General features: G+C 32.2%; 1 long non-coding RNA gene across 1 annotated transcript; it reads right to left on the reverse strand.

The window, feature by feature from the left end:
* Nucleotides 1-968: 968 nt before the first annotated feature.
* On the reverse strand, nucleotides 969-8,858 carry LOC132750749 (uncharacterized). Its single transcript, XR_009628591.1, has 2 exons — nucleotides 8,761-8,858; nucleotides 969-2,032 (listed from the first exon to the last, which is right to left on the reverse strand). It is a non-coding gene; the product is annotated as an uncharacterized LOC132750749 (long non-coding RNA).
* Nucleotides 8,859-9,376: the final 518 nt, after the last annotated feature.

A 9,376-nucleotide genomic window follows, 5' to 3' on the forward strand; every position in this document is an offset into this window, starting at 1 on the left:
TTCTTAATATTCGCAAACATTAATACCGATCTTACGGAATACGTAGAAATGGTAACATGAAACGTAAATCTCTAATTACCGTGTCTTAAATAATATCTTAAAATATCCTGGTAAACATGCAATGTTATCATGTCTAACTTCCCTTTCATTATCATCTCTGAAAACTTTAGTCGCGGAGACTGATAGTATAGTTATTCAAACTCTTGAACTCAAAAGTCTACAACTGTTAACTGAAGTTTATACACTGGTGAAGCAAGAGATGGAAAGAATGATATACCGGTGTAGAAATACAGAGATCATGCAACAAAATGCTAAGTCATATAGAGAGAAGTCTGAAAGAGAATTGAGGTGGGAAAGACACAAACAGAATGATAGGCAAAACGAAAGAAGAAAGCGACAGCTAAGATTCATGCCCTACTATTGGATTGTTATCCCTTTGGGTCATCACCAGCATCGGCAAACTGAACAAACCAGTACTGAACAGACCAGAACTGAACCACATAGTACGGAACAGCACACTCAGCAACAAAGCAGTGGGCACACTAAGCAGCAAAGCAGTGAGCAGCGAGGATTTTACCATTTAATTACTGGTGTACTATTTAAAATAAATAAAAAAAAATTTTTAAAGGTTCTTTAGAACAAAAAAATCTTCCCAAAAGAATATATCTCTCATATATTGTAAAACTTTTTATAAAACATGCTTATTTAAAAGTTTAACAAAATTTTTATACTGTGCAGTAAAGTTTTATTGATATTGAAAGCACATTTTTAAACACGATTCATGGAATTTAAATTTGCGCGTGCCTTAAAGTGAAGTATAGACTGATCAATATGTAACTAAAGACGGGTTTAAAAAGGCCCATTTTTAGAATCCATTCAATACGTTTATCTCTCACGATATATTGTCAACTTATCCTGAAAAGATCATTTTCAAATATAATACAATAAACGATTTACATAAAATAAGATCTAATGGAAATGGTCGATTATATTTTCTCTTTAACATACAATGATACAAGATTATTTTTTACAGTAAATTGTTCAATACTACAAACAAACTGTTGAATATCTTTCATATCAGCGAAGTCATCATAGTTTCCTTTTTTACTATTAAAATTGTCGTGATAGCAAAATTGGTGTTACAAATCAATTTTGAATCCGTCAGTTTTGAAAGCATTAACTTAAAATATATTTATAGTAAAAATAATAACACTAATAAGGGCAATAATAAAGCTGATAAATATTCAAATGACAATTATAAAACAAAAATATGTACATATGATATGTTTCTTCTTCAACATACGATAATAAATGAGTAAATGTTGCAACAAAATGTTGAATACTACAAACAAATTGTTAATTGTATCTCATGTAATCCAAATCGTGATACTTTCTTTACACATTCAATGTTGTCGTAAAAGCAAAATATTAAATTGGTGTTGAATTTAATTGCTTTTTACCCTGTAAGTGTTCGTAAACACGTTTACCAAACACTTGACAATTGCTTTGAAACAGATGGTATCTGTCAAAGGTCTCGTTTTCAATATCTAGCCATTCCAAGAGTGCCCTCACATTGACATTTGACGATCCTGCTCTTCAAGTTGTATGTTATCTTGCGGATTTCTCTTTTCTCCTAGTATTTTGTTTTTTACTGAAGCCTCATTTTTACTTCTTTGTATAATGATTTCCACGTTGTTTTTCTCAATGGACCACCACCAGCTTTTGGTTTCTATAATGACAAATCTGTGATAAAAGAGTAGACACGTGCCTGTGATATTTAAAATTGGAACTTTGTACGAGTACACTTGAAGAATACTCTCTCTCGAATCTTCAATTAGCGTTGGCTCATTCGGGATATTGCGGCTTGTTTTACAGATAACAACATCAGGCTTTTCGTCAATGTCGGGGTAAAATGATATCCTAGCCATCCAGTTATGAGAGCTGTTGGAAACTCCCATTTTTTGTGTATTGTATAACACAAGTTGTAATGTAAAAGTGTTCTAGGTGATCGTCAGGTATTGTTATCTTCTTCCTGAAATATAGAAAAATAAGCAATATGTTAAATGTATTGTATAAAAGCTGATTATCCCGGCAAAATGTTACAAAAGCTGATAAGAATTGCAGCGATACTGAAGGTTATTTTTTTTATTTGACATAACATCAACCAAAATCCGTCTGTTATTTTGTTAAGGTATTATCCTGCTAAAATTCAACAAAAGTATGTTCAATGGTTTCAACTGATATGATTAAGTTACACGTGTGAAAATGCTTGATTTTTAAACCTACCTACTTATGATAAACACATTATTACACACATTCACACCTTTAAGTGTAGACTTATTTACTGTTAGTAGTTTTATTGTTGAAATATTTTATCAGTTGTTTTATCACCTTTGTAATTGAAAAAAAGTTACGAGTGTCAGTCCGATTGATAATAAGGAGAAATCGTATTTTATCAATTATATTAAAGTATGTCTGTACACTTAATGATTTCTGAATTTTGAATTATACCAGTATTTTTATCATTACTGTTATACTTTGTGTTGTAACTTGTCAAACCAGAAGACCATACTTAAAATATTAGTGTAAACATCAATGGCAACCTTTCTGGGATAAAGATATAATAATTATCATTATGATTTTTTTTAAAATAGGGTCCATCCGCCTACAATTGCACAAAAAGCAGTTTTCGCTCTCGAGTACGGACCCCGGACATGTCACTTGTCATGCCTTTAAAGAGAAAATTTTAAAAAAGAAAAACCGGTGATAATATTTCTCCTGCAATTTCCACGAAGTATTAGCCAAATATATTATTTCTGAATCAAAGTAAGTCACTGTACGGCAGTCAATAAGAACCTAAATGTACAGTAACACGTGATAATATGAAAAGAGTAGCCATGAAAAGGGCTGGTGTGTTCTTTTGTATTTGCATTCGTATTGATGTATCTTATGAACAGTCATATTTAAAATAATGCGACACATTTTTCATACATGTATGTTTATTGTATCTGGCATTAAAATTGAAATAAGAATTTAAAAAACTTGTTCAGAATGCCATATTTAAAATAAATATATCTTATTATTTTGTACTAAGGTTTATCTTCATGTGCTACCTTTTTAAAATAGACATATGTCAAAAAGTTTATATTTGTATTACGTGTATATTGATCATTTTAATTATCATTATTGTGAATATTGCATGTGTAAAACAGAGTAACATTCTGTCGCAGATCTCGTACTTAAATTTGATGACTAAAAACACGGGGATGAAACCCCATATGTGTCTCAAAAATGAACATCGGTAGAAATTAAATGTGAATTTCCGCTGCACTAGATGTGAAGCATAACACCAGATATGACTGTAAAAATAGGGTAAGTTTTCATCTTTTAAAACATTATTTAAAATTCAATCCTTTTTGTAAGAAAATCGAAATGTGATTTTACCCTCCTGACTCTCCTCTATATTACCCATTTTGTTTTGGATTTCTATGCAGTCTTCATCGACATATTCTTTCCGTCGTGGGTTCTGGTGTGTTCAAAACATGCAATGTGAATGAAGAAAATGTCACTAAATGGACAGAAAAAACCCCAGAGATTTTACGAAATATCACTACAGACCGATGCTTAACATTCAGACAAATCCTGATTTAAACATTTATTGAGATTTGGCTACAAACAAAGGAGTCGCTGCTCAAATTTGTATTTGAGCTCCATATGTGCTGAAGAGATCTATAAGTGATGTTTGTTTTTTGTTTGTTTTGGGTTTTACGTCACATCGACACAGTATAGGTCATATCGCCACGTTCCAGCTTTACTGGTGGAGGAAGACCTCAGGTGCCCTTCCGTGCATTATTTCAGGCTCGAACGGGCACCTGAGTAGAACCACCGACGTTCCGTAAGCTAGCTGGATAGCTTCCTCACATGAAAAGTTCCAAAGTCCCTGTCTGGATTCGAACCCACAGCGGTGAGGGGTGTAGTGATTTGAAGTCAACGACCTTAACCACTCGGCCACGGACGCCCCATCATAAGTGATGTAGAAAACCATCTACAAAACTTCGGACTACTTCCATATAATCATTAAATAGCCAATGTATAGAAACAATTGAGGTTTCGTAGCTTTGGCTGAAAGTTCAATGGTTACATTAGTGTGTTTGATCACCATAATGACAGGGCTCACAAGCTTATGCTAGCGTTAGAAATACTAAAAGGCCCGAGTACATGAATATGTTGACGCAGAGCGGATAGTACTCGTATGATAAACAATTCACTAATAAAGGATATGTAACTTGGACAAACCAAACTGAAAGTATTGAACTTTGTAAAGCTATCGTGTCATATAATATGTTTCTATAATAATGTTTACTTTCATATAGTATTTTACTTTGCATTGGATAATTTTGGATAAGATATGGATTAAAATACTTGTCATATATTACTTCAATGTCGAACACGCTAAACACGCAAAACGTGAATGTAGAGATTAAGAAAAAAGAAAAAAAGAAACGGCAAGCCAAGTCGCCTTTATTAGAGAAGTGCACGAGCACGGACCACCAAATGTAAACAAGCGAATGAACAATCAATAGGAAATACAAATACACAGGAATACTTTGAAGACACGATCATGATTTTAGTATACCTATGAATTACAGTCATCCTATATTCAGAGCCCACCCTCACCCAGTATAGTGGTGGAGGGTTTGCTAGAATGGAGGCAAGACCACCGCCATTGGCTGTTGAACTCTTAGATGAGATGAAACGAACCAGAGAGGAAATGAAGCAAATCAGGGGCAAAATGAAAACAATAAATGAAATTAATCAAACAGTGAATTAAATAAACTTGAAAGTGTTAGACCTTCAAACCAATTTTAAAACACTGGGAAACAGAATTATCCAGTCAATTTACTTCTTACACAGTAGATAATAAGATAATAAGAACTAAACAATACAAAATAAGTACTTAAATCTATACGAAATTGGGTGGAAATTGCCTAGAAAATATCAGACAAAAATATAGAGGCGAGCACGGAACTAGAAAATACAATTTTAGACTTAGAAATGAGATCAATGAGAGAAAATTTAATGTTTTATGGAATCAAAGGAGGAGGGAAAAGTGAAAATTGTGAAGAACTCGTTAAAATTGTTTTCAAAACGCAACCCTGAGTTGATGGTATGGTCTTGACAGAGTGCATAGAGTAGGAAAAGGAGGCCATCCAGGAAAAAAGCCCCGTCCAATTGTGGCGAAATTTCATTTCACTCGTGATAAAGAAAAAGTGCGTGAGCTATCGTTTACACACGCGCAACAATTTAAGGAGAGTGATAAGAGTGATATGGGAATAGGAGCACAGCTACCATGGGAAGTACGGGAAGCTAGGAAACATACATCCCGCCATGAAAACCGCCAAAGACCAAGGTAAACATGTTAAATTTATCGGAAAATAAACGTTTTATTGACGGACAGGAACAACGCATATAGCGACATCAAGAAGAACAATCATTAAGAATCATTTCGTGGAACGTAAATTGATAAAAAAGAGAAAACTTGTTGAACAATCTTTTTTGGATTATCTTAACAACTATGATATTGTTTTTTTTTCAATGAAACATGGATTAAAAATCCTGACGACATTAACTTAAACATTGATGGATTTATATGTGATCATACCTATGAAAATAAACACTATTTAGGAAAAGAGGATGCACAAATGGAGACATATCGGTATATTTTAAAAATGAACTTAAGAACTATATAAAAATTAATTATTAAATTATAAATTTTTTTGAAAAGAATCAAATGTTATTGTCTGCGTAAATATTTCTGCAAAACTTTTTTATTTTAAGCAGGATGTAATTATTTGTCATTCATATATACCCCCAATAAACTCGAATGCGAATGTTATCAACGATTTTGATCACTTTCATCAGTTAGAATTAGATATTGTTAAGTGTACATGTCTAGGAAAAGTACTAGTTACTGGAGATCTTAACAGTAGAACGTCTACTTAAATACGTTACACAGAGTTTGATAAATATTTAGATGATAGAGTACCTATGAATACAAAACAGATCCCAGATAGAGTAAATCTAGATCACGTGATTGATAATTTTGGGCGGCGCCTACTCGGTTTAAATCTACAAGTTTATTGATCGCAAATTGCCGTCTGCTGTCCGAGGCTAGTAAGGGGAGTTTTACGTTCTGTTCAAAAATGGTCTTAGTACCGTTGACAACAATTTATTAGATTTAGCTGATTTTGATATAATATCAGAATTCGAAATAGTAGAATTCAATGAATTCTCTGATCACGCGCCTCCTTTCTTTTCGCTACACATGCCCGATAGGGAGGATCCAGTAGCAGACAAATATAAAATACCCCTATTTAGGGACCTCTTGATGCATAGTAATCGCGCTTTAAATCAGCTTGTTAATGGTGTACATTCACGCGTTCCTGACCACGTGGTACAATAATTTACTACTTTTCTATCCTACCACGCCCGCACTGTATTTGATAAACACTAAAATAACAATGTAAACCGGTCACATAATCGTGTAAATAATAAATGGTTCAACGTAGACTGTAATGAAGCGCGAAAAAAACTTGAGAATTGCCCGAAAAATATTTAATAGGAATAAATCTAATGACTCGCGTACATCTTTTGTTGCGGAGCAAAACAGTTTTACAGGAAAAATGAGGGCCTGCGAGTTAGTAAAATGGCAAGAAAACAGCCTAAATAATTTTGGAAAAACATTAAAAATATTTCGAAAGGTAATACCGTACAACCGGATTCTGTAACCATTACACAGTTACACGACCATTTTAAATCTTTGTTCGGTACGTTATTATCACATAGTAAAAGACGAGAATTTAGATACAGAAATCACGGAACTCGAACTTCATACCGCAGTCTTCGACCAAAACGATAATAAATCACCAGGTACTGACACTCTACCAAGTGAAAATTTTCAAATCAACCTACGATATTATATCTCCATTTTTACTCAAACTTTACAATAGGTTATTTAGTTCTAGCGAATACCCGACAGGTTGGGGGGAAGGAATTTTAACTCCAATTTTCTAAAAAATGTGATGTAAACGATCCACAAAATTATCGAGGAATTACCCTCATTTTAGCCAAACTTTACTCTCAAATTCTATTGAATCTACTGACAAAATGGGCCGAATGTCATGAAAAAATAACACAGAACCAGTTTGATTTCCAAAATGGTAAATCAATTACAGGCTGCATTTTCATTTTTCATTCGATTATTTCCAAAGTGTTAAACTCTGTCGATAAATTATTTTGTATTTTTATTGACTATGAAAAGTGCTTTGATAAAATTGATCAATCATACTTGTGGCAAAAATTGTTATCTGAAAATGTAAGTTGTAAACTTGTGAAAGCAATTAGATCAATGTATCATAATGTTAAAACATGTATTAGATATAAAAGATCTCTTTCAAACTTATTCACCTCAGACATAGGATTGAAGCAGGGAGATCCGAGTTCACCTTTGATCTTTATGTTGTTCGTAAACGATCTCATAGATAATTATAGACAGTAACTTCAGTGATATATTTACTGTAAAAAAGCTGAAGCTATTCCTTGTACTATTTGCAGATGATCAGGTACTCTTTGCAAAATCTACCGAAACCATTCAGTCAATACTAAACGATGTTGAGAATTACTGTAACTTATGGGGCCTGAAAATTAATGTATCAAAGACAAAAGCTAAGATATTCGAAAAGGGTAGACATGCCCAGTATGTAATTTACATATATAATACAGCAATAGAGGTCGTCCAATCATTTAAGAACATGGGGATCACTTTGTTCAAAACGGTAATTGGCACCGAACAAAAGAATGTGTAGCACAACACGCATCTTGTGTGCTGTATAAACATTTTTTTAATCTTTAAAAATATAGAAATAACGGTCGCACGGAAATTTTTTGTTCCATACTAAATTTTGGCTCAGAAATATAGGGTATGCATAAGGCAGCTGTTATCATTACACTATGTACAAAATATTCTTTGTTTATTTTCACATAATGTAATATGTAATATATAATGTTATATGTATACCAGCATATTCAAGTAATATTCATATATGTTGTTTTTTCCCTAAAAATGTTGTTATCAGTACACTTTGTTGTTCTGTCCTTGTTATGATATGTCGTCAATATATTTCATGTGTACAACGGATAAACATTGATGTTAACAGTTTTACTTGAAATTTAGATATTTCTTTCTTTTGAAAAATGTGTTATCAGTATATTTTATACTAAAGATAAAATGCGCTTTTGCTTTATACTTTATGTAAGAATTAGAAATCTTAGTTCTTCTAGAAAACATGTTAACCATTACTCTCACTGCGTTTACCATTATTAACATTTTCTTTTCTCCATGTTGGCTATAAACATTGTAAAATATGTTTAATGCTTAATAAAAAAAAACATGTTATGTTATGTTATGTTAACAAACAAAATACATTTTCTGGACTTTATCACCTGATCATCACACAAACAAAAGCTTTCATACACTACTTTAACTAATATGTTTGCTTACCCGAGCGTGACCTAAGAAAATTAACTTTACATAACAGTTATTTTAAGAAAATGGAAAACCATTTTCTTTAAATCAATATCTAATTTCGCTTTAATTTCTTTATTTTTATTGCGTTTAACTTTATCTTTTTACAAATGGTTTATTGCAAATTAACTTCAAAAAATATATTAAAGTGATATACATAAATATGTCTTACTTACCTAAGATTACTTTAGACATAAAAATTATGTAGTTGCAAATCCAACACATATATAAAAGATCACGTGATACCTTGTCAAAGCGCATGCGTCGAATTCATCTCATTTGATCATACTAACTAAAGCGAAACAAATCTGTCAATCAATTAACGCATGAATTAATTAATAACCAATCAATTAATGTTAAGGTAGTGAGCAAATAAAAGAGTAAGTATGCTTAAATAACTACTGCCAGATAAAGCTTTTTACAATGTTAACTAGAACAACGTTTCTTTAAGTTTATAAACAATCGAGAAGTCTAATTAATAGTTGCTGAATATCTGACGTTAATAGATCTACGAGGTACTATATGTTTTTTTTTGTAAAATGATGTGTAAGAAATGGTGGAACATTGCTACTGAGAAAAATAACACATTTATTTATTTAATTTATCAACATTCATTAAACATACAATATAGTAAAAAATGGCCAGGTTCAATAGTGCAATATAAACGGTTGTAAGCTTATATAACCGGAGTCACTAGAAAAGGATAATAAAAGCGTATATAAACAGATTTATTAGTCGAGGGTTATAAAAGCTTATATAACCATATTCGCTAGACGAGGGTTATATAAGCTA

This window comes from Ruditapes philippinarum, unplaced genomic scaffold, assembly GCF_026571515.1.
Source record: "Ruditapes philippinarum isolate M1 unplaced genomic scaffold, ASM2657151v2 ctg11229_1_1_1_1, whole genome shotgun sequence".
Lineage (NCBI taxonomy): Eukaryota > Metazoa > Mollusca > Bivalvia > Venerida > Veneridae > Ruditapes > Ruditapes philippinarum.